The 25,098-nt window shown below is 42.7% G+C and overlaps 2 long non-coding RNA genes across 3 annotated transcripts; one reads left to right on the top strand and one right to left on the bottom strand.

The window, feature by feature from the left end:
• The first annotated feature begins 306 nt into the window (after positions 1-306).
• On the top strand, positions 307-11,463 carry LOC117794771 (uncharacterized). Its single transcript, XR_004618637.2, has 3 exons — positions 307-400; positions 7,149-7,305; positions 11,327-11,463. It is a non-coding gene; the product is annotated as an uncharacterized lncRNA (long non-coding RNA).
• Positions 11,464-13,538: 2,075 nt separating this feature from the next.
• LOC139707224 (uncharacterized) lies at positions 13,539-25,080 on the bottom strand. 2 transcript variants are annotated; one of them, XR_011708798.1, is made up of 3 exons: positions 18,958-25,076; positions 17,892-18,045; positions 13,539-15,029 (listed from the first exon to the last, which is right to left on the bottom strand). It is a non-coding gene; the product is annotated as an uncharacterized lncRNA (long non-coding RNA). The 2 variants fall into 2 exon arrangements; XR_011708797.1 differs by lacking the exon at positions 13,539-15,029 and having other exon boundaries at positions 16,829-18,045; positions 18,958-25,080.
• Between the last annotated feature and the right edge of the window lie 18 nt (positions 25,081-25,098).

A 25,098-nucleotide genomic window follows, 5' to 3' on the forward strand; every position in this document is an offset into this window, starting at 1 on the left:
GCGGCCACCTATCTTCCTGAAACCTATCTTCCTGAAACATCCTGCGGTTATCTCACCTTGTGCAGACATCCAGCAACTGCCGATAAGAGAGCTTCCCCATCCCCACCATATAAATACCCCTGTGTGAACAATAAAAGTTTGCAGCTTGATCAGAACTTTTGTCTTGCTGTCACCTTTCGTGTCTCTTGTCCCTTCATTCCTCCCCATCTAGGTTCGCTGCCCACGTTGATGTGTCCTGCCGGACGGGACTCTCTCTCTCTCTCTCTCTCTCTCTCTCTCTCTCTTTCTCCTCTTTTGCACTGCTGCAGTAAAGATCTCTTGGTCCCTCTGTTCGCTGTTGACCGGTGACGAGTCCTTGCTTCCCCAGTGTTGAAGAATAACACCAGAGAAGCACGCCGAGGTAAGGTCAGAGTAGAAATTAGAAATTTATTAAAGGACAGCAGAAAAGACTTCTCCCAGAGGAAGAAGGGGACCCAAGAGGTGGAATCCATGGAAGTGTGGTTGTTTTCTCTTTTTATAGTTCTGGTGATGGAATGTAAGGGGGAAGGGTTGGGACACAGGTGGGCCAAACAAGTAATCTGGGCAGGAAGGACTTCATTAACACTTCTTTGGGATGGGCTATCTTCAAATCTGCTGGGGCTGTTCATTAACATTTCTTTGGGATGGACTTTGGGCCTAGGGCTTTTCTGGGGACTTCATTAACATTCCATGAGTTGTCCTGCCTTTCCCAGAATTCATTTTCAGCATGGCCTCCATTTTAGATTTCACGCGATATTAGACCGAATTTACCTAACTATACTGACTAGCTAATTTTAAATCTGGCTTCACCTCCAAGTGTTGTGGTCACTTTCCTTTCAACTGCCAGTCTAGTTCTGGCTTCACTATGCTAACTCTTTTTAAAATAAATCCTGCTTTAGGGGCTGGGGCTGGGGCTCAGTGGTAGAGCACCCACCTCGCATGTGTGAGGCACTGGATTCAATCCTCAACACCACATATAAATAAATAAAGATATTGTGTCCAACTACAACTAGAACAAATATTAAAAAAAAAAAACCTGCTTTATATGCTTGCCTCCACCTGCTTCTCTAATGTTGGGACTTCAAGGTGTGAGGGAGCAGGACTCATCACTGATAACCTGTGGTATCACTAGGCAAGCACTTTACCACTGAGTTACAACCATAGCCCCTAAATCTCACTTTTTTGTTTGTTTGTTTGTTGGACACAATACCTTTATTTTATTTTTATGTGGTGCTGAGGATCGAATCCAGAATTTCACTTTTTTGTTTGTTAGTTCTTTATTTTTTTAATATTTATTTTTAGTTTTACATTGACACAATATCTTTATTTTATATTTATGTGGTGCTGAGGATCGAACCCAGTGCCTTATGCATATTAGGCGAGCTACCACTGAGCCACAAGCCCAGCCCCCTTTATTTTATTTTTATGTGGTGCCTGTAAGAGTAAAAGAAATTGAAGTTAAAGTGTAAAAGACCGGGTATTGTAAAGCTTCTAAGCTGCAAAGCCTGAGTTAACATACCCAAAACCTGAAATTCCTTTAGCTGTTAGGACAATTCCCGGGACTGCCCCGTAAATATTCCCCCTGACCATCTAGTTGTTTAATAACCTAGGACCCTGTGCAGCTTGGCATGTAGGCATCTCAAGGCCTAAACCAATCAGTTTGAATGTGTACCCCGCTTTATAACTGACCTATCACCCCCGCCCGACCTGTTCCCGCCAATGAACGTACTAATAGTTGTTTGATTTTCCCGTGCCTCATGATGATTTGCTCTGGTGTATGCAAAGCCCCCGCCCTCCCCAAAAAGTGTACTTAAGCACTGCTTAACCCCTGCTCGGGGCTCTGGGCCACTCTCCCTTGTTGAGTGAGCTCGGAGCCCCAGCGCACTGGATTCTCAATAAACCCCCTTCTGCGGTTGCATGAGTCGGTCTCTTGGGGTCTCTTGGTGGTCTCTTCCTCGGTCATTTGCCGGACCCTTACAGTGCTGAGGATGGAACCCAGAGCCCAGCACATGCTAGGCGCTCTACCTCTGAAACAAAACCCCAGCCCTTTTTTTTTTTTTAAATATTTATTTTTTTAAGGGGGTGGAAATATAGCTCAGTTGGTAGAGTGCTTGCCTTGCATGCACAAGGCCCTGAGTTCAATCCTCAGCCCGCACACATACACACACACACACACACACATTTATTTATTTATATATTTGTTAGTTATAGGTGGACACAATATCTTTATGTGGTGCTGATGATGGAACCCAGTGCACCATGCATGCTAGGTGAGCGCTCTACCTCTGAGCCACAACCCCAGCCCCCTAAATTTCATTTTTTTTAAGAGAGAGAGAAAATTTTTTTAATATTTATTTTTTAATTTTTTGGCGGACACAACATCTTTGTTGGGTTTTTTTTTGTGTGTGTGTGTGTTTTTTTTTTAATGTGGTGCTGAGGATCCAACCCAGCGCCTCGCGCATACCAGGAGAGCGCGCTACCACTTGAGCCACATCCCCCGCCCCCTAATTTCACTTTTGATAAGTAAAAACAATGTGTTGGGGAAAGGAAGAGAAACTATACTGCAGTCTTGAACGTTTGGCTTTGAATCAGGAAGTGGTGATAGGAATCTTTGAATAGTACATAATAACAAATGTGTGACTAAAAATGATGACCAGAAGCCAAACATGGGGGCACAGGCCTATAATTCCAGCAGCTTGGGAGGCTGAGGCAGGAGGATGACAAGTTCAAAGCCAGCCTCAGCAAGGGTGCTAAGCACCTCAGTGAGACCCTGTCTCTAAATAAAATACAAAATAGGGCTGGGGTTGTGGCTCTGTGGTCTAGTACCCCTGAGATCATACGGGTACCAATAAATAAATAAATAAATAATGACCATAAGAATCCTGGATGTTAATAGGCTATTGGAAGCACAGTGTGAAATGTTACTTTGTCCTGGTGCCAAATGCCGGTGTATTTACCTCTTGTCAGCTACCTTTATTTTTGTCAATATAATTTCTGAACAACTATCTACTTACCTGATGGAAAAATTCAACTTAAGTTATCATTAGTACATCTAACTCTAAATGTGTGCACCAATTTAGGCAGAAATTATATACTTAATTAGGAAAGCTTCTCATCTAAAAATAGGACATTTCACCCTTTAAGATTTTTGTTTCCTTTGGTTGTTTTTGGAGTGCTGGGGATGGGACCCAGAGCCTCACACATGCTAGGCAAGGGCTCTACCACTGAGCTGCACCCCCTAGCCACCATTTTAGGGTTTTTTTTTTTGTTGTTGTTGTTTTTTATGTCCTTTACTGTGATAGACAAGACTAATGGCACCTCAAGGATACAATTATTAACTTCCTGGAACCTATCAATATGTTGCTTTAACATGGCAAAAGAAATTTAGCAGATGTAATTTAAGATTAATGACCTGGAGACATGATTATGTTAGGGTAGGCCCAGTCTAATCACAGGAGAGAGTCAAAGCACAAGAATTCCATGCCGGGTTTCTGTTCTTGTGACTAAAAGGCTCAGGGGTCACTCCAGTTAAACTGGGCTAACTAGGCTGCACGAAATAACCACACAAGAGACACAAATACCTTTTTCTTTGGGGTCACTGTGACAGCTCCTCTGACCTTAAGGGTCCACAGGAAGAGAGAGATCAAGAGCACGCATTGACCCCTTTTATTGAGGAGAAGATATTCAAATGAGGCAAGGGGTCAGGTTTCAGGGGGCGGAGTATCTTCACGATGTCCACTATCAGCAGGTTGACTGACACCTGGGCAGGCCACACCCAAGGGCACAGTAAGAGGAGGGGACACACACAAGGCACTTCCATGGAAGATTCTATCCTAAACAGGGCAAGGAGTTATATTACAAAGGAACAGGTGAGCATAGCTTTACCCATGGGGCTGTAGCAAGACACACCCATGCACAAGACACGGACCCTCGCACCCAAGAAGGGTGCCACATTTCTGCGACTGAGAGCCTCAGCACCCAGCTGGGGAGTGTAACTCAGTCACGTGTAAGGTTGGCCTCCCACATCCATGCCTTGTTGCTGCTGCAGAAATGTGGAGAGCTATGTGCAAGACCCAGAAAAGGGCCTGTAGGAGCCTCCAGTGATTCCCAGATGACAGTAAGGGAATGAGGACCTCAGTCCTACAATCTGGTAGAACTAAATTCTGCCAACACCTGTTTGAGTTGGGGCTTCTCCCTTTGAGCAGCCCTGCTGAACCACTACTTTGGCCCAATGAGACTAATCACCTACAGAACTGCAAGATAATAAATTTGGGTTGTTTTAAGCCACTGAGATCATGGTTGTTTGTTACCACAGCAATAGGAAACCAATATATTCAGTGAAATTTTGCATTTTTCATATATATCTTGCCTATGTCTTGCTAGGTATATTCTGACATATATGATGTACTGTGAATAGAATCCTTTCATTATATGTTGGCATTGTTTTAAGTGTTTCAACAAGTAAATAATACCTAGAATTAAATGAATCATATCTAATTTACTTAAATCCAAAATGAAGGGTTCCCCTCCCCCTGATATGTAAATTTCATCCTTTTACGTTTATTAGAGCAACTGTAATGTTGAAATATAAAGGTAGGCCCCTTATGTTCAATGCAATGTTGGCCTTATCGCTTCCATTGGTGCCTATTTTTTATTTATTTATTAATTGATTGATTGATTGATACTGGGGATTGAACTCAGGGGCACTCAACCATGGAACCACATCCCCAGCCCTATTTGGTATTTTATTAGAGACAGGGTCTCACTGAGTTGCTTAGCGCCTCACCATTGCTAAGGCTGGTTTTGAACCTGCGATTCTCCCTTCTCAGCCTCCCAAGCTGCTGGGATTACAGGTGTGTGCCACCCCACCTGGCTGGTGTCTATTATTATTATACTTTGTGTTTTTCACTTTTCCATTTTATTTTGCCTGAAAAAGTATCTCTTCTTTCTTCCCATTGTTCATTTAGAAGCTCTGCAATGCGTTGTCATGCCATTATATCAAGCCATTAATGGTTATCATTCAATCTCTACCAAACATACTTAAACTTGTTTTTCCTCCCCTCCTTTTGTCGTAGGGACAGATGAGGTAAGGCACTGAAGATCGCAGGAAACAGTTTTATTTGGCTACAGCCAGGTTCAGAGGGCACAGCTTCTGCTGTAATCAATTAATCCCCTGAACCCTAAGTTCAGGTAGATTCAGAGTTTTATCCCCAGCATGTAAGGGGAAGGGCTCAGAAGTTCACAGTCTGCAGAAGTTCACATAAAAGCAGCTTTTTCTTTCACTGTTTTGGACAAGTTAACCCTTCAAGGACAACACCTGAGAAGGGGAGAGCTGCTTCTCCCCTTTCTTTCCTCCCCCTGCCAGCTGTTACCATGGGCCCAATTGTAACTTATCTTAAAAATGTAGACATCTCTGTGAAGCCCAGCTCAAGGCCAGAGGCCTTGTTTGCACATTTCTAAAAACTACTCTACTGGATATGTTTGTGAAAAACTAGTAAGGGGGTGTCCAGCACCTGGAGTGCTGGTATCTTCTCGGCCAGTAGTCAAGTAAAACAGGGCGACACAAAAATAGGAAGTTTATCTACACTGAACTCTTTTGCAAAGACTCTTTTGTGACAGTCCCAAAATCTGCCATGGTGAAGATTCCTTGAGAAGCCCAGTTAAGACTTTTTTGTGGAGAAAGGGGGTGCCACTACACTTTTACAAATATTGATAGAATGTTTATCGTATTGGATACTGTTGGATAGGTGAAGAAAATTTTATAGCCATCCCTTATCTAACCAAAATTAAGTTTTTTAAACTAAAAGTTTAATGAAAACATTTTTTTTTTAAAGAGAGAGGGAGAGAGAGAGAAAGAATTTTAATATTTATTTTTTAGTCATCGGCGGACACAACATCTTTGTATGTGGTGCTGAGGATCGAACCCTGACCGCACGCATGCCAGGCAAGCGCGCTACCGCTTGAGCCACATCCCAGCCCATGAAAACAGTTTTGACAAGAAATTTTGTTTTGTTTTGCCTAGGGATTGAACCCAGAGGCATTTAATCACTAAGCCACATCCCCAGCCCTTTTTATTTTTTATTTTGAGACAGGATCTCACTAAATTACTTAGGGCCTCATTAAGTTACTGAGGCTGTCTTTGAACTTATGATCCTCCTGCTTCAGCCTCCCAAGCTGTTGGGATTACAAGTGTGCGCCATCACACCCTGCCATCATTTTTTTTTTTTTTTTTTTCTGGTTACCAGGGATTGAACTCAGGGCCACTCAACCACTGAGCCACATCCCCAGCCCTATTGTGTATTTTATTTAGAGACAGGGTCTCACTGAGTTGCTTAGCACCTCACTTGCTGAGGCTGGCTTTGAACTCATGATCCTCCTGCCTCGGCCTCCCAAACTGCTGGGATTATAGGCATGTGCCACCGCCACTGTGTCCAGCAATCCAAATATTTTTAATTGGTGCATTATAGTTGTTTATAATTGTTGAGAGCCACAGCCGAAGCGGCCCCAGCAAACTTCCAGCTGATTGGCTCCTCTGCAGTGATGCTCATTAGGCTGTTTCCCCTCCCTTTCAGACCACGGAGCAGCTCATTGGGGGACTCTTTTGGCTCCGCCCACACAACCCAGCCAATGGGCCTCAAGAGCGGGAGGAGTGGGGGTTGAGAGGCTCGCGGGAAGCCGGTGGTGGCAGTTGGGCTCTGAGGGAATTCCTGAAGAGCTCCTGTGGTGCTGCGTGTGTTCTAAAAAAGTTCCTTTCTGCTTGACAAGTGGCTCGTGAATTGTGCCCAGCCAGACTGTGGCATATAATGATAGGATCTGTTACATATTCATACATGGACACAATATAACAATATAATTTAGTCTCCATAGTTTTGAAGTGTCAGAAATTAGGCTTTTATTCCTAATTTTTTAATTTAAGGACTTGCACATGGCTCCAGTATTTTCACTAAAAAAACTTGTCTCTTGCTGGGGATGTGGCTCAAGTGGTAACGCGCTCACCTGGCATACCCAGGGTGCTGGGTACCATCCCCAGCACCACATAAAAATAAAATAAAGATGTTGTGTCCACCGAAAACTGAAAAATAAATATTAAAAAAATTCTCTCTCTCTTTAAAAAAAAAAACTTGTCTCAGAAACATCCAAAGATGTCAGAGCAGTAGCAGAACTTCCTGGGGCTCCTGATCCACAAGGTCAGGGTCGACTGAGCCATGTACAGGACTCAACCTGAAGCAGCTGACTGCAGTGAAGACCCAGCACCTCTCCAAGAAGTGACCTCCAACAGTGGTGGGGGTAAGCACAGTTCCCTCAGAGAGGCAGGGTTAGAGCAGCTTCCACCTATGGAGAGCCCCAAAATGGTGAGAGCTGCCAAGCAGAAAAGAGCCTTATTACTTTCCTAAATAGTTGTCACAGCAGTGCATGAGAACACCTTCATAATCCCCAGACAGGCCATTCCCTCATTTTAGGTCATCATACTTTCATGTGCTTATTTTTAGCACTTATTACAACTGTAATTAAATACTTATTTTTTTCGTTTTTTAAATGCGTTGTTCCCACCAGAATATAAATTGCACAAGGACAGGAACTTATTCTTTACTCTAACATTCTGGGCAGCGAATTGCATATGGTAGGCACTCTGAGTTTACTGAATGATGAAATAGAATCTCCAACAGGTTTTGAAAGACATAGGGAAAGGAAGGGAATATTTTAGAATGAGGTCTTAGCAAACTTCAGAATTTGGGGACAGAAAAGAAACCAGCTTGACTAGAGGAAAAGAGTTGGGAGTGGGGGTTGTAAGATAAAGGGGCAGATGGTGGGCTATGGGGGTGAGCATCTGCTTGTCAGATCAGCAGGACCCTGTTTATCAGAAGCACTGAGTCTACCTTCCCAGTTCCCTGGACCTACCGAGGTACCACACACTCTACCTGCCTGGGTGGGAGGAAAGGAAACATTTGGGGAAATAATGCTCAAAAGGCTTTTAACTCTCTTTTTAACTTTTTGAGGAAATGTCCAGCTGTTTTACATTCCTGCCAGCAATGCATGAATGTTTCAGTTCCTGCACATCTTCACCAACACTTTTTTCTTTTTGAATTATATTCATCTTAGAGTATGTGAATTTAGAGTAGTTTCATTGTAAAGAGAAGACAGTAGTTGGACTGTTGGCTAGAGAATGTGGTCAGATCAGGATTTTATAGGCAGGAATACATGTGGCATGTTTATACACTGATGAAGATAGTCTGGTAGAAAGGAGAACGTTGATGATACAGGAGGCTGGACGGCTGGGGAGCCTCGCTCCTGAGTAGGAGAGAGGACACGTTCTCCAGACAAGTGGAGGGCTTGGCCTTAAGGGAACACAGGCCGTTTACTGAGTTTAACAGGTGGAGAGGCTGTGTACAGACACACAGGTGAGGCTGGTGTGATAGCTTGGTGGTGAGTGCTTACAGAAGTCCTCTTGTAAGTTTTTTCCCCCCAGGTGAAATAAGTAGTTGAGATTGAGAAGGGTAGGAGATATTGAAAGTCTGAAGAGAGAAGGTCTAAGGAGGGTAAGAGATATTGAAGATCTAAAGAGGTCTAAATATAGTGATTTGGGATGAACTTGACCATAGTAGGACGACTGGGCATCACGCATCACATAGACTCAACTGAAGTTAGCAACCATGAAGGTTTTTTTTTGTTTGTTTGTTTTTCTTGAGTTCTTTTTGGATGGAATCCAGGACCTACAGATTGAACCGCCAGGCTACACCTCCAGCTCCAGTTTAAAATGAGACCAGTCTATTATTTTTTCCTCCAGCATGTGATCTTATCATATTAGAGATTTTTGGTATTTGAATGAAGAAGTGAGTTAATAACGAGTTTATATTGCACAGAGAGGTTTTTTTCCCCCTATCTGCTACTCATATTAGTTAAAAATGCTTTAAACTTAATTACTTCTGCTAAATTTCTTTTGCTCTTAGATATTGTTAAAATAAAGCACCTAAGAACGGGGCCGGGGTGGTGGCTCAGTGGTAGAGCGAGTACCTAGTATGTGTGAGGCCCTGGGTTCAATCTTCAGCACCACATGAAAAAAATAAAATAAAGGTACTATGTTTATCTACAACTAAAAAAAATAAAATAAAAAAACCTAAGGACAAATGGACAAATTGAACATTTAATGTCAGTTCTTCTGATCAACATAATTAGAATAAACAAGGATTGTATTTTAGTGCCTTTCTCTTGAGGATTATGTTGTTGAATATATAAAGGAAAATGGAAAACTATCAAAAACATTTTCAATCTGTCCAGTTATTGTTATTTTCAGAGAAGGGGGAAGCCAAAAGTAAATGGTAGTTTCCTTAAAGATCTGGCATTCATTTTCTTAACAGTTTCTTTCTAGAATTCTGAATATGCTTGATTATCCATTAATTTATTCATTTCTCAGTATTTCCTCTTTTATCAGTTATAGGAAAAACAAAACTTCATGCCCTACCATGAAGTATATCATAGGCATTTGGATGCTACACTGTCTTTAGAAAAGGCAGATATACTTTTTTATTTTTTAAGATGTCTTTTTTTTAATATTTATTTTTTGGTTATAAGTGGACACAATTTCCTTATTTTATTTTTATGTGGTGCTGAGGATCGAACCCAGTGCATCACGCATGCTAGGCAAGTGCTCCACCTCTAAGCCACAATCCCAGCCCCCATATATACTTTTATTTAAACCAGTTCTTTCAGAGAATTTGATCCTATGTAGCATCACATAAAATTAACACTAGTAGCTGGTGGTGCACGCCTGTAATCCCAGCTACTCAGAGGCTGAGACAGAAGAATCATAAGTTTGAGGCTAGCCTAGGCAACTTAGCAAGACCCTGTCTCAAACTAAAAAAAAATTTTTGAAGGGCTGGGGATATGGTTCAGTAGTAAAGTGTCCCTGAGTTCAGCCCCCCAGTGGCCTCCCACCAAATTAACACTGGTAAGGACAGAATGTTATGAAATTTGGTAGATAAATTCAACCAATACATTATTATTTTCAAAATATAAGATTTTTAAATCTAAAATTTTTCTGGTAGCCAGGCGCGATGGTGCATGCCTGTAAACCTAGCAGCTCAGAAGGCTAATTCAGGAAGATCACAAGTTCAAAGCCAGCCTCAGCAACTTAACAAAGCCCTAAAGCAACTTAGGGAGATCCCCCCCAAAAAAATAAATATTAAAAAAAAAAAAGGACAGGGGATGTGTCTCAGTAGTTAAGCACCTCTGAATCCAATCCCTGGTAATCACACACACCCCCACACCCGCCCCCGCAAAAAAAAAAAAAAAATGTCTGGCAGGGCCTCTGCTTTTCTGACAGGTAGCAGGGAGCTCACAGAGACTGCTTTGTCATAGCAATGCTGTGCTTCATTGACTCTTAATCAAAACATAAGATTAGAGTCTCAAGATTTTTGTACTTCCTTTGTGAAGACTATTCAGTGCTTTGAAGAATTAACAGCTTTGGGCTGGGGATGGAGCTTAGTGGCAGAGCATGAGCCTGGCATGTACAGGGGCCTGGGTTTAATCCCCAGTATTGGGGAAAAAAATTGCAGCTTTGTGAACCCATAGTGCTTGTGATTGCTTGTGATTTAGCCCTCCTTTGCGACCCAGGGGAGAACTTTATTTTTACCCAATTTCAGGACACAGTGTGGGACAGTTTTCAAATGCTCTTCTAAAAGCTTGATGCCACACCTCTGATCATTGTTTGCAAATGCATGTCAGTATTATATTTTTCTATTTCTCCGTGTCACACTTTACCAGACAGACGTGGAAATGAATAGGCAGTTATCTTACACAAATGTTAATAGCTATTTGGTCAACATTAACTCCATTGCTTAAGAAAAGCATAAACAATTTAATCACTGACTCTGTCCATATGTATCATCGTTATTACTATGAGGAATCTTGTTTTGACCAAAGTATTATTTTCTTTGAAAATTCTGCCAGGCATGGTAGTGCATGCCTGTAATCAGCAATTTGAGTGGCTGACGCAGGAGGATTGCAAGTTTGAAGCCAGCTTCAGCAAAATAATATATATATATATACATACACACACATGCACACACACACACACACACACACACACACACACACACAAAGGTCTAGGGATGTGGCTCAGTGGCAGAGCACTCCTGAGTTCAATCCTTACTACCATAAAAGAAAGAAAGCACAGTGAAAAATAAACAAATGAATAAGCTATCAAATTACCAAGTTTACACTTACATGAATATAGTTGTATATTTAAAATTTGATTGTGAAGTTTTTTTTTTTTCAGAATTTTTTCTTTTCTTTTTCTTTCTCCCGACAGGGTCTGGCTAAGTTGCCCAGGCTGGTTTTGAACATGTCATCCGTCTGTCTCAGCCTCAGGAGTTGATGGGATTATAGACACCAGGCTCAGCTATTTTTTCACAACTTTTAAATTACAAGCACTACTTGGAAACAGAACCAATGTGTTGATTGAAAAACATAGTATTTTATTTCATAGTTTTTTTCCCCCCAATATAGCACAATACGCAGAAGGAATTGGAGGTTTCCCTCCCAGTACCAGGAAGGGGTGTGCGTGTATCCTCATTTTGTCCTTCACATTCTAGAATGATTCCACTCACCATGATTGGAATCTTGAACAGTTGTATTGGTCTGCTTGGGTTGCCACAACAAAATTCCACAGACCAGTGGCTTACACAATAGAAATCTATTTCCTCACAGTTCTGGAGGCAGCAAGTGCAAGGTCAAGGTGCCAGCAGACTTTTGGTGAATCCTTTCTTCCTGTCTTGTAGGTCCCTGCTTTCTTGCTATGTCTTCACATAGCTTTTCCTCAGTGCTTGCACTAACCTGGTATGTCATCAACTTCTTATAAGGACATCAGCTCTATGAAATCAAGAGTCCACCCTTATGACCTCATTTTAATTATTGCTTACTCTTTTTTTTTTTTTTTTTTCAGTATTGAGGGTTGAACCCAGGAGAGTTTTATCACTGAGCTATATCACCAGTCCATTTCTTATTTTTTAATTTTGATTCAAGACCTTGCTAAATTGCTAAGGCTGGCTTTGAACTTGGGATCCACTTGCCTCAGTCTCCTGAGTCACTGGGATTATATGGATGTGTCACCATGCCTGGCTGTTTGTTAAATTTTGAGACAAGTTCTTGCCAAATTGCCTACTGGCCTCAAACTTGCAATCTTCCTGCCTCTGACTCAAGAGCCACTGGGATTACAGGCGTGTGCCCCAGTGCTGGGCTCAGTTACTGCTTATTAAAGGCCCCGTTCCCCAGTATAATTATATTGAGAATTAGAGCTTCAACATATACATTTGGAGGGGTCAGTATTTAGTCCATAACAGTAGTCATTAACAAACAGCATGCAAATGAAGATAATTTTAATTTGTGATTATTGTCCCGATGCATAAACCTCAGTATTCCATTGTCTCTGCTATCAAAAAGAATTTGCTTTGAGAAAATTTAGATCCTTATTTCCTTCACTGACAATTCCATTTCAATTACTTATAATAGATATATTTATTCAGCACTCAATGTATTCTAGGAATTATTCTAGAGTCTGGGGATATTCCCATGAATGTACTAAAGCTCCTTTTCTTAACTAACTGATAGTCTGTTTAGACTGTTAGAAAATCAGAAAATTGTTGCCTTCAAAGATATGTAGGAGCCAGGCATGGTAGAGCATGCCTGTAATCCTAGCAACTCAAGAAGGAGGTTGAGGCAGGAGGATTGAAAGTTTGAGGCCAGCAACTTAGTGAGACCCTGTCTCAAAATCAAAAATAAAAAGGGCTGGAGAGAGGTCTGGGGTTGTGGTTCAGTGGTAGAATACTTGCCTCACGTGAGTGAGGCACTGGGTTCAATTCTCAGAACCGCTTATAAATAAATGAATAAAATAAAGTCCATCAACTGTAAGGTCAGTTACCAAAAGTGAGGAAGATTAAAAGCTGTTGACCAAGGCTTTATTGAGATTCCCTTGGGAGCAAGACCCTCCAGTCCAACAGAGTCGCACCTAGGCTCAGCCAGATTGGAATTTTGGGGGGCTTAGGGCAGGAATGGAGGGCTTGGGACAGGAAAGGGAGGTTTTTAGAGTCCCTTGTCCTCCTGGGGTTGTCTGGGGATCTTGCTGAGCTCCGTGTCCTTCCAGGATTGGTCAGGAGACCCTGCTTATTGACAGGTGGTTATGCAGCACCTGATTGGTTGTTCTTTCCCGCATGCAGATTGCCTGGTGCTTTGTCCCCTTAGCCACCTCCAACATCAACAGCTAAATATACCCACCTAAACTTACCTCAGGGTAAATGATGTCACTGAGAGACCCAATGGCAGCTGGTAAGGATTGAAAAGGGGGTCAAAAGCCCCAAAACTTAGTATAAATATATATATTTGTAAAAAGGGCCAGAGATGTCGTCCATGGTAAAACACCTCTGGGTTCAATCCCCAGCACCAAAAGAAAAAAGACGTGTAAGAGTTCAGGAATGATAGACTGTAAACCCCTGTACCTAATAACCCAACTTGCTTATAAAAAAGAAAAATCCCATTCATTGGTTCACCTGTTTAACCAGTATTTATTGAGTGATAACTTTGAGCCTAAGACACAGTGATAAGGAAATAGGCTGAAGTTCCTGCTCTCATGAAAGAGACAAAGAAATAAATAAACAGACACAGAATTAATGCCAGATCGTGGCAAATACTGGGAATTAGAACCAAGGTAAGGAGAAAGAGGACGACTTACACAGGAGGCTGCCATGCACAATGGCATCAGGAAGCTTGTCCCCAGAGGCAGCCCCTGAGCAGACTTGAATGAAGTGAAGGAGCAAGCCACATGCAGGTGTGGAGGGGAAAGTTCCAGGTGGAGAGGAGGAGCACAGGGCCTTGGGCAGGAGTGTGGTGACCTTCAAGGTCAGCAAAGAAACCCTGTGACTGACAGAGCCCAGTGAACCAGCAGGGGGGACAAATCAGCTCCCCTCAGGGCCAGCCTTCAGGAGCCAGGGCAACAAGGCTCTCATAGGATTTTACTTTACAAAAGGAGAAGCCACTGAAGCATTGTGAGGACGGCTTTGGGCCTGAGCCTAGCAACTCCATTTTAAAACTCCAGTTTGAAACCTGCAGTCTCACCAGGCTCACGTAAGGGAACCTTCCAGAATGGTTCTCAGGAACAAACAAGTCCCTTCTCCCCACCCTGACAAACCCAGAGTGAAGCCTCTGCCAGACTGTCATCCCCCCAGATAAGGGGGGAAAGGCAAAAAGATCAGGGTGGGGCCACCAGACCAGATGTTTTAGCCCCAGGGTAAATGATGTCACTGAGAGACCGGTGGCAGTGTAATGCCAGATTCCTGGGACCCCAATAGACCTCCAGGAGCCGAATCAGATGCGATCACGCAAGAGTCTTCATTGCGAGCTCCAGCCTGGACTCACGACCATTTCAAGCAGCGGTCCCAGGGAGTGAGTCCTGGTCCTTTGTTCAGAGAGATTTTATAGGTTTTTTTGCATCACAGCATCACACAGCAAATCATTTCACACCGCAGGAAAATCAAGCAACAACTCTTAACTTTGATTAGCACATTCACTGGCGGGAACAAGTTGGGTAGGGGTGATTGGTTAGTACAAGAGGGGGATTCCTTTGAACTGATTGGTTTAAGCCATGAGGGGTGTACGTGCTAAACTATATGGTTTCCCAACGTGTTATCAACCACCATAAACTACTGGGGGGTCATTTAGCATCCCAGGTATTTTCCCTGTCTCATGCTGATTGATGGTTGCTAGGGGGTTGCTATGGGTCCTCACCTAGCCAGTGAACCAGCAGGGGGGACAAATCAGCTCCCCTCAGGGCCAGCCTTGGGGCTGGCGCAGCAGATCTCTCCAGTTATTTGTAGATAAACAACTCAGCAGGGTGGGTATGTGCCTAGGAGTGCTCTGTGGGTCTTTCCAAGGACAAGGGTCACGCCCCCTTCTTTCGACTGGCTTTGCTCTGAGGTAGAGGTTGGTTTCTCAAAAATGGAGTCACATCAGTTTCTCAGCACCTGATAATGATTGAAAGGGGAGTCAAAAGCCCCAAAGGTTAGTATAAATATTAAAGCAAATGAACAGACACTCAGCCAGCTGACACTGATGCCCTCACACTTGAGAGCCTGGTGAGGACCTGGGCTGACATCCCAGCTCTTCTCCTTGTTTGCTGATCCTCTGCGTCTTCCTCACCGCTCTCAAACCCTCCAGCCACATCTTGACCCTAGGGAGAACCATAACTTCCCCCTACGACCCTCTCCTCTGCCAGCCATCAGCTCCACCCCAGGAGAAGCCTGCCTTGGTTCCTGACCTGATCACGGGGTCTGAGTGAGTGTGCTTCTGTGGACTTAGAGCCTAAGGCTTGAGACTTTTGATCTGACACTTGAGCTTAGCGGGCAGAGGAAATGTTTGTCAAGAGCCTCTCATGATTAAGTGTGTTTGCGCTGGGTATGTGGCTCAAGTGGTAACGCGCTTGCCTGGCATGCGCGGGGTGCTGGGTTTGATCCTCAGCACCACATAAAATAAAAAAATAAAGATGTTGTGTCCACCGAAAACTGAAAAATAAATATTAAAAAAATATTTTTAAAAAAGTGTGTTTGCAGTGCTTAAGTTAATCTAGAATTGTTTGCTGTGAACAGATTATCCTATTGCAGTGCCTAGCATTAAGGATTGTCGTTTCCTTGACAGTGAAATTGTATTGAGTGATTTGAGTGAATAAAGCATTGATTGGAAGGGGCAGAAGCACATGGACATTCTTTACTTCTCCCCCTGAACTGCATCTTTTACCCATCGTGACAAGCATTCTCGGAGAAAAAGGATCGTTTTGTATTTTTCAAGACTCTGTGTGGCTGCTGTGTGGAGAAACAGGGGAGGGAGATGAAGTCAGAAACAACTGCAAAGGTTGAGTGGGAAACAATAAGGGGGGGGCGGGGGGAGTGTGTGTGTGTATATAGGCAGGCCCAACAGTGTAATGATGAACCCAGCCTAATTCCATCTCAAGATTGGGAGCCATGTCATCTCAAAGTCATGAAAAGTTAATTTCTGTTTTACTATAAATTACTGTGATTTCTAAACTTGTTTGAAATTCCTGCCCTTGTCTTGAGCTCACCCATGCCTGGCTTCCCTGACCAGATAACAACCCTCTCCAAAACCTTAGTGATGCCTCATAAATCCTGGCTCCCCCGACCAGATAACAACCCTCTCTGAAACCTCAGTGGTACCTCATAAATTTTGATGTTGGGATCTGAATTTACTCCCTACCTTGAAATATCATGCCATCTAGATCATTAACCTGCTACCTGCCTTTGTATTATGCTTGTCAAAATCCTGCCAGCTCTAAGTTCTCAAGACACTCTCCTTTGCAACTTTTTGTGTTATAAAATCTTGTTCCTGGAAAGCTGGGGGGCTGGTCTCTAGCCTGTGTTAGGGGAGACAGCCGCTGATCAGCTCTCTTTGTGTACACAAATACAAGCTTGCTTTAATTTAATTTAAAATTGGAGTTGGTGGTCTTTGTGTCAGGGTTCAACAGTAATCCTAATTGATTAGAAATTTTAATCATAAAATGTTACACACATGTTACACACATGCCTACAATATTCCTGCTTGCACTCCTCTAATCTGTCATGTCATCCAAACAAGGAAAGCGTAAGAAACTGTCGCAGCCATGAGGAGACTAAGGAGATACGACGACAAAATGAAAGGTGGGGTTTTGGATGGGCCTCTGGAACAGGAAAAGGACAGTAGGTAAAAACCAAGAATCTTCAATATTAGTCCATCAATTGTGACAAATATTCCACAATAATGAAATATAATAAGGAAAGCTGAGAGGTGACATTTATATGGTAACTTTCTGTAGTATAATTTTTCCATAAGTTCATTTAAAAAGGTAAGCCCTCCAAACAATGTGACTGATATCCATGTATAAATGGAGATGGTTACACAAAATGTGAATAGACTTAACACCACAGAACTATGTACATTAAAATGATTAATTTTAGATTACATTATATTTTGTAATTTTTTTAAAGGTTCCCTTTTGCTTCAAACTTTTTTCAGTCCACAAAGTTTAGAATTGGGTGACTTGGGGCTGGGAATATAGCTCAGTGGTACAGTAATTGCCAAACATGCACAAGGCCCTAAATTCAATCCCTAGGATGGGCAGTGGGGGGGCACTAGGATTGGGTGACTAGCTGAAGTCAGAACTGATATTTGGATGCAGGTTTGGCTGCCTCCAAAGTCCAAATTCTTTTTCCTTTATATATTTTTTAGTTGTCGATGGACCTTTATTTTATTTATTTATATCTGGTGCTGAGAATCAAACCCAGGGCCTCACAAGTGCTAGGCAAGCATATGGCTACCATTGAGCCACAACCCCAGCCCGCCAAAGTCCAAGTTCTTAACCATTCCGCTTCATTGTTATGAAATTCCTTAAGAGAGTCTTCCTGTCACTAATTGAATCCTCCTTCAACACGTCCTAGCAACTAATGCCCAGGTGATCTCCATGTCCCTCAGAACATCTCACTCTCCTGTGCAGGGGATTTGAAGGGAGATCCACTGCCTACCCATTCACGTTAGGCATTCAGAAAGCCCTTCGTGGTCCCGGTGCCACGGGGCACACCAGTAGCTCAGGAGGCTGAAGCAGGAGGATCGCAAGTTCAAATCAGCCTCAGCAACTTAGTGAGGCCCTAAACAACTTAGTGAGACTCTTTCTCAAAATTAAAAAAAATGGCTTGGGGATGTGGCTCTGTGGTTAAGTGCCCCTGGGTTCAATCCCTGACCCCCAAACACCCTCAAACGAAAACCCTTTATGAACTGATTGCAACTGACCTTTTTAGGTCAAACGAATCCCTTTATTTTTCTCCTGACAAGTCAACACGCACCCAGTACTGGATCTTTTCCTAATTCAGCTGTTTCTCTCTTGAAAGTCTTTCCTTGGGTTTGTCTGTGCAGGCCCAGCTCAAACTGAAAGGTCTGCCTTATCCCATGAGCCAAAAGTAATTATTCAGAGCTTCTCTTCACGAAGGATAATTGGTCCTGAGGGGAAAAGCCACAAAGAGAATCCACTTAAAACAGAGACCCAAATGTCATAGTTAAGAAGCTTAAAAGGCCTGATTGTAGGAAGACAATCTAGGATTAAGCCCAAACAAACCTACCATAATACTACGTGTAGAGCATTTATACACGTTTGTTATTCTTAATACAAAAACATGAAAGGTGTCTATTTAAAAGCATATAGGCTATATTATTTATCTTTCAGCTACATAAATGTGATTATTTAAAAAAAAAGAACCAGTTAAAAGAGACAATAATTAATAGGAATAAGCAATGTCTAAGAAATACAGAACAATTTTATATATTTCTATTCTGATACAGCAAATAACTTTTAAAATTCATATTGAATATTTACTTCTGTATATTCTTTTTTAAAAAATATATTTAGTTGTAGTTGGACACAATATCTTTATTTTATTTATTCTTTTTTTTTTTTATGTAATGCTGAGGATTGAACCCAGCACCTCGCATGTACTAGGCAAGCGCTCTACCGCTGAGCTGCATCCCCAGTCTTCTCAATATTCTTAAAATGCAAAAAGTAAGCTTTTGAAACTACAGTGTCTCATGATTTTGTGGGATTGTGTGTGTGTGTGTGTGTGTGTGTTACTAAGAAAGGAACCCAGGCTCCACACATTCTAGGCAAGTGCTCCACCACTGAGCTACATCCCCAGCCCTTTTAATTCTTTTATTCTGAGACACAGTCTCACTAAGATATCCAGGCTGCCTTGGACTTATAATCCTCCTGCCTCCGCATCCTGATTAGCTGGTGTTACCCACATGTGCCACAATACCCAGTTTAATAGGATATTTTTAAACCATTTTTTTTCTTTGAGATGACATCTCACTATGTTGCCAGGGTGGCCCCAAACTCCTGGGCTCAGGCAATCCTCTTACCTCAGTCTCCCAAGCAGCTGGGACTACCACTGATCGCCCGATGCCTGGATGTGTAAAGTTTTACTCTTCTGCCTTCCTTCTCCAGTAATCCTTCTCTGAACCACCTGCAACCTGGAGGACACCATTCTTTTCTGCAGGGGTAAAACTGAACACAGTCAGGGGGCTGGGGATGTGGCTCAAGCGGTAGCACGCTTGCCTGGCATGTGTGCGGCCCCGGTTCGATCCTCAGCACCACATACAAACAAAGATGTTGTGTCTGCCGAAAACTAAAAAATAAATATTAAAATTACAAAATAAATAAATAAACCAAACTAAAGAAACAAGGCAACTAAATACAATGTGTAGTCCTGGATTATATTCTTTACTAGGAAAAAGTACAATAAAGGACATTAAAAAAAAAAAAAAAAACCTGAACACAGATGTGAAACTCTCCTGGACTTGTAGCTTGCTCTTATCAAGTCCACATTACATGGACTCCTGGTGTCAGTCCAATGTGATGACATCACTCGGAATATTCTCTCAATAAAAACACTGGGCATGGAATACTTAGGGTTTTGCTTACTGGCAACAGCAGATCTTCAGACTTGTAGGAATTTATTTCTAGCTCTCCAAAAATGTCCATCTATCTTTTATCTACTGGCTTGTCTGGATAGACCACCTGTTTGTCAGTCAATTCTCTGTATCCTCTGCATCATAAAGGCAATGCATGTCTAAAATGCTCATCATTTCTAAACATTCTGAAGTACACTGAATGTTATTAAGTTAAACTTCTCCTGGGGAAAATGGTTTTAAAGCACAAAGGTAATTTTTTGTTTGGAGGGTTTGGAGATTGAATCCAGAGGCACTTTACCACTGAGCCACATCCCCAGCCTTTTTCTTTTTTTTTTTTTTTCTTTTTGGAGATAGGTTCTTACCAAGTTGCTTAGGGCCTCCTTGCTAAGTTGCCGAGTGAGGCTGGCCTTGAATTTAGAATCCTTCTGCCTCAGCCTCCAGAGCTGCTGGGATTAGAGGCATGTACTACATGCCCAGCCAAGCACCAGAGGCAATCTGAACTTGTAAAATCGAAAGTGGATTTCAAAAAGGTTATTGTTCTTATAAAGCAATTGAGAAAGTCTGTTTAACTTGGTTGCCTTTTTTTTGGTGACGTTGTTTTGAATTCTAAAGCAACCTTCTTTCAAAAAAACAATGAGTTATTTTTTCAGTGTTAGGAGTTGATGTTGCACCTTACTCATAATATTAAATAACTCAGGTGCAGTCAACCTGTCCTTTCTAGGCTCCTTATGGCTTCTTTATAGGTCATCAAATAGTTCTGGACAAAAAGCATATAAGTTTCTGTTGTAGTTTAACACTTTTATTCATTCTCATCCTCAATTTCTAAATTAAAGATGGACATTATCAGGATTTCTATTTATATATTTATTTATTTGTGATGCTAGGGATCAAACCCAGGGCCTTGTGCATGTAAGGCAAGCACTCTACCAACTGAGCTGTATCCTCAGCCTGATATTATCCTTTTCTTGCACTTTGAGAAGGGGATTTTACAGCCAGACCAACATTGTTACATCGTTTTTATGACTGGCAACAATGACAGCCACAGGACAGGTACAGATCTAAACAGTCTATCTCCTTCTATTGCTACAAAGTAAAAAAAAATCTCATTAAGTGCTTCTGCATCTTTTGAGGAAACTGAGAAGTAATGAAAAACTTTATTAAGAAGGCCTCAATATCATGGAAAAGTAAATCACACCCCCCCTTTTTTTTAAAGAGAGAGAGAGAGAGAGAATTTTTAATATTTATTTTTTTAGTTTTCAGCAGACACAACATCTTTGTTTTTATGTGGTGCTGAGGATCGAACCTGGGCCACACACATGCCAGGCGAGCGCGCTACCACTTGAGCTACATCCCTAGCACCACACCCCTTTTTAGCAGTCTTGTGTACAAGCTGAATAGGACATTAAGCATGTAAGATCTTTTCATTTTCTTTGGTAAGAAGCTTATAGACAGAATGGAATTTGCCAAAATTTACATGTGTGCTCTATGCTGAATAAGCAGATAGGTGAGCAAAACCTAGTCTGTATTTGGACAAGATGTCAGTAATTTTTTTATGTTTTCTGTGGTTTCATCAAAATCTTCACAGATATCAAGAAGACCATTTGAAACACAGTTTTTCAAATCAAAGTACCAAAGAGCTAGGGGGAACATTTTACGTGTGTGTGTGTTTTGCTGGGGACTGAACCCAGTGCTTTGTGCATGTAAGGCAAGCACTCTACCAGCTCTCGAACAGTTTTTTATTGCCATGATTCACCACTTGATATACTGTAGAGAGCATGATCACAGATAAGATCTGACCAAATCAGCTCTGAGCTGCAAGGTGCTAACACACCTGTTATCAAAATTTCCCCTTTTGTTCGCCCACAGGACATTTAAGTTGCAACTTCTGAATCAGGAAATGCAACTTTACTCAGTTTTATAAAGCAATCAAGGGGATGATAGGATGATGAATATTTATGTAGTATGCTCAAGCTAATTCAGTGGCTACTGTTTTCAACTGAACATTGGTGTCTTTGGGGGACACCCTTTGCACTGATTCAAAAGAACTTTCATGTCTCATCCTGGACTTGGGAGATTCAGTCTCCACATGTGCTTCTATATCCCTTTCTCCATCATGCCCAAACCCACATTTCTGGGGGGGAGGAGAGGTATTGGGGATTGAACTCACAGCCACTCTCCATTGAGCTACATCCCCAATACTTTTTATTTTTGAGACAGGGTCTCACTAAGTTGCCCAGACTAGTCTCAACCTCAAAATTCTCCTGCCTCAGCCTCCTGAATTGCTGGGATACAGATAAGCATCACCACGCCCAGCTCCTCCCCAAATTCTTTTCTGTACCTCCTGCATGGTCATGCTCTCTACAGCATATCAAGTGATTGTGGTGAATCAAGGCAATAAAAACTGTTTGCCCTAGCTCTTTGGTACTTCGATTTGAAAAAAAAAAAAACAAAAAAAAACAGAGTTTCAAATGGTCTTCTTGACCTGTTTGAATAATTTACCTCCCTAAGCCAATTATATGTGTCTTTCACCTATCATTAAAATAAAGTAGCTGTTTACCTTTTGGTAATGTCTGGGTCATGCTGGCCCTGGCGGTGTACTCAGGATACTATCACAAAGTTAAAATTAGATGAGCAAAAGCACAACAGTTAACTGGAGGGATAACACCAAATATAACTTAAGCTGCACAGGCTTCAGAATTTAAGTTTCTCTGAGGGAATCCATCAATGGAGGACCCATTACCATAAACCTAGGTAACAAATGCCAATTCAGCCTCCAGCAAAAGACAGACCACTGCCATATTCATTTACCGCTAAAAAAAGTATTTTTTACCATTTCAGGCTATTTTTTGGGCTACCATGTGGTTTTATATCACTCCTCCCAACTTTCCATGCTCTGCTGAAAACCACGACTTTTTGCACCCAAGAATGGTTTCCTGAAATGTGGAACTTTCAATAACAATCCCAGACAATCCAGACTGGCTGCTCACTAAAAAAATAATCGCTTACTCTCCCATTTTTGTGGGTGACAGTCTGCTTGCTATTTTCAGGTTTGCTATTCCAACTTTAGCAAATTATATTTCATTAATATTTATATTTATCTGAGATAAATCAAATAAAAATGGTGAATCACGTGTTTCTGGCAATAGTCCCTAAAGGCTTGAATAGAATGCTTTTTATTTTTTTGGTGCTGGGGATTGAACCCAGGGCCTTGTGAATGCAAGGCAAGCACTCTACCAACTGAACTATATCCCCAGCTAGAATGCATCTTGGCATCACTACTTGGTACACCTGCTCCACAGCTTATTTCTTTAGCTTTGAAACTCCTTGGCAAATCAAGGTAGGTTTTTTCTAAAGTTTTCCCTGCACTGTTTTCTGCTATTTCCAACAGCTCCATTCAGTCTCCAAAAGACAAACATAGACTCATTAATTCCATACATGTCCCCCAAAAGCTAAGAATGACAAAGCATCATTTTGTTATAACAGCAATATAAAATGCTTACTCATGTTTATAAATCACATGATAATGATGTAAAAGTAAAAAAAAAAAAAAAGAGAGAGAGAGACCGAATAAAAGAGAAAGGTAAGTCAATGCCTTTCCTCCTACAGTCACCAGGTAGCTTTAGTCAAGGTTTGAAAATGCTTCTAAGAGCAGGGCATGGTGGTACACACCTGTCATTCCAGCAACTCAGGGAAGGCTGAGGAGTATCACAAGTTCCAGGCTAGCCTCAGCAAATTAGCAAGACTAAGAAATTTAGGGAGAACCTGTCTCCAAATAAAATACAAAAAGGGCTAGGGATGTAGCTCAGTGGTAAAGCACCCCTGGGTTCAATCCTCAGTATCCTCTTAAAAAAAATGCTATAAATCGTAGGCAGGTAGCTCAGTGGTAGAGCACTTAGGCACTATGTACAAAGCTGTGGCCTGGATCCCCAGCACTGAAAATAAATAAATAAATAAATAAATAAATAAACAGAAATGCAGCTAAGAGCTGGTAAACTAATGTTAGTCATTAATAGACATTAAAAAAGTTTCATTAAGTACTGCCTGCAGGGTCTGGGGGGTAGCTCAGTAGTACAGCTCATGTTTAGCTGAGTTGCGTCCTCAGCACAACCATTAAAAAAAGAAAAAAGAAAGAAAGAAAGAAAAGAAAAGAAACAATATAACAATTTTAGCCTAACCACACACTGGGTCCCCACCCCCCTACCCTGTTTCTCCTTTTCTTTCCCTTTTGTACCAGGGATGGAACCCAGGGGTACTTAACCACGGAGTCACATCCCTAGTCCTTTATATGTTTTATTTCAGGGTCTCACTAAGTTTCTTAGGGTCCCGGAAAATTGCTGAGGCTGGCTTTGAACTTGCGATCCTCCTGCTTCAGCCTCCAAAGCCACTGCGATTACATGTATGTGCCACCGCACAACCGCTGTGTGCCTCTTTTAATGACAAATGTTGTTTTCCTGGATCTCTCCCTCGATCTGGCGGGTTCCCGCTCGGTATACCATTGGGCCAAGGTCGCGTCGCGTAGGCTCTTTAATAGTACGACCTTCTCCAGGAGCAGGACCTACTCCGGGATCGGTGCAGCGGAGACGGGTGATCCCTTCCGGACAGCAGCGGCGCCTCTCGGTACGGGCGCTGAGGGATCACGTCGGGCTCTGCGGGTGAAACCTCCAGCAGCACCTAACTCCACCAGGGGCGCCTTCTCCATCAGTCGAGCCCCTGACCCGCTTCGGTCCCCGGGCCGCCTCCCACTCCTGGACGCCGACTGGGACCTGGACTGAGAGCTTCTGCAAGAGGGGCTCCCTCGCCCGTCATTCGCGTGGCTAAGACATCTTTGCTCCCGGCTTATCTTCCTTTCTTTGAAAACGGCTGCTTCCCGAAAATCCAGGATATCTCCTAAATAAATAGTGGTTCTCAACCTTTTCCCCCCGGGAGGGCGTATTGGGCAAAGCCTGGAGACACCTTTGGTTGTGACAACCACTTGCAAACATTGGGTGGACGGCAGGTGAGCACAAGACAGCGGCCCACAAACAGAATTATCCGACCCCCAAAGTGAGTAGGACCGAGGCTGAGAAATCTTTCCCTGAAACAAACCGCCAAGGTCAGGTCCTGAAAGAGGGTCGCGGAGGCCGGGCTAGAGCTCAGGGAACCCACTGACAAGCCAAAGTGACAAGCCCCGCCTCCAGACTCGAGCCTGCCCCTCGCCGGGAGGTGGAGCTGCGGAGCTCCGACAAAAGCAAACAGTACTTTAAAGGCCTGAACACGTAGGGCTGCGAGTCCGCAAGCCACCACGTTTTGCACCACCAGACCCGAATCTTCACCTGCCGTGCACACCTGAGTTAGCGTCGGGACCAACCTCATCACTAGAAAATGCGCCGCGTCACTCAAGACGGACACTAAGGTCTAATGGACGCCTCCCTTTCTAGAGCTTAGGACACAGATAGACTTCTCACACTCAGCCTCAAAAGGCTTGCTCGGCTCCAGTACGTCCCGCATTCAGCACCGAACGTGAACTTGGCAAAGATGACTCCCCACCAACCGCGCCTGAGCATGCGCAGACGCGTCGGCGCGGTGGGCGTGGCTCTCCTAGGGCCGCCC

Source organism: Marmota flaviventris, chromosome 10, assembly GCF_047511675.1.
Source record: "Marmota flaviventris isolate mMarFla1 chromosome 10, mMarFla1.hap1, whole genome shotgun sequence".
NCBI classification, from domain to species: domain Eukaryota; kingdom Metazoa; phylum Chordata; class Mammalia; order Rodentia; family Sciuridae; genus Marmota; species Marmota flaviventris.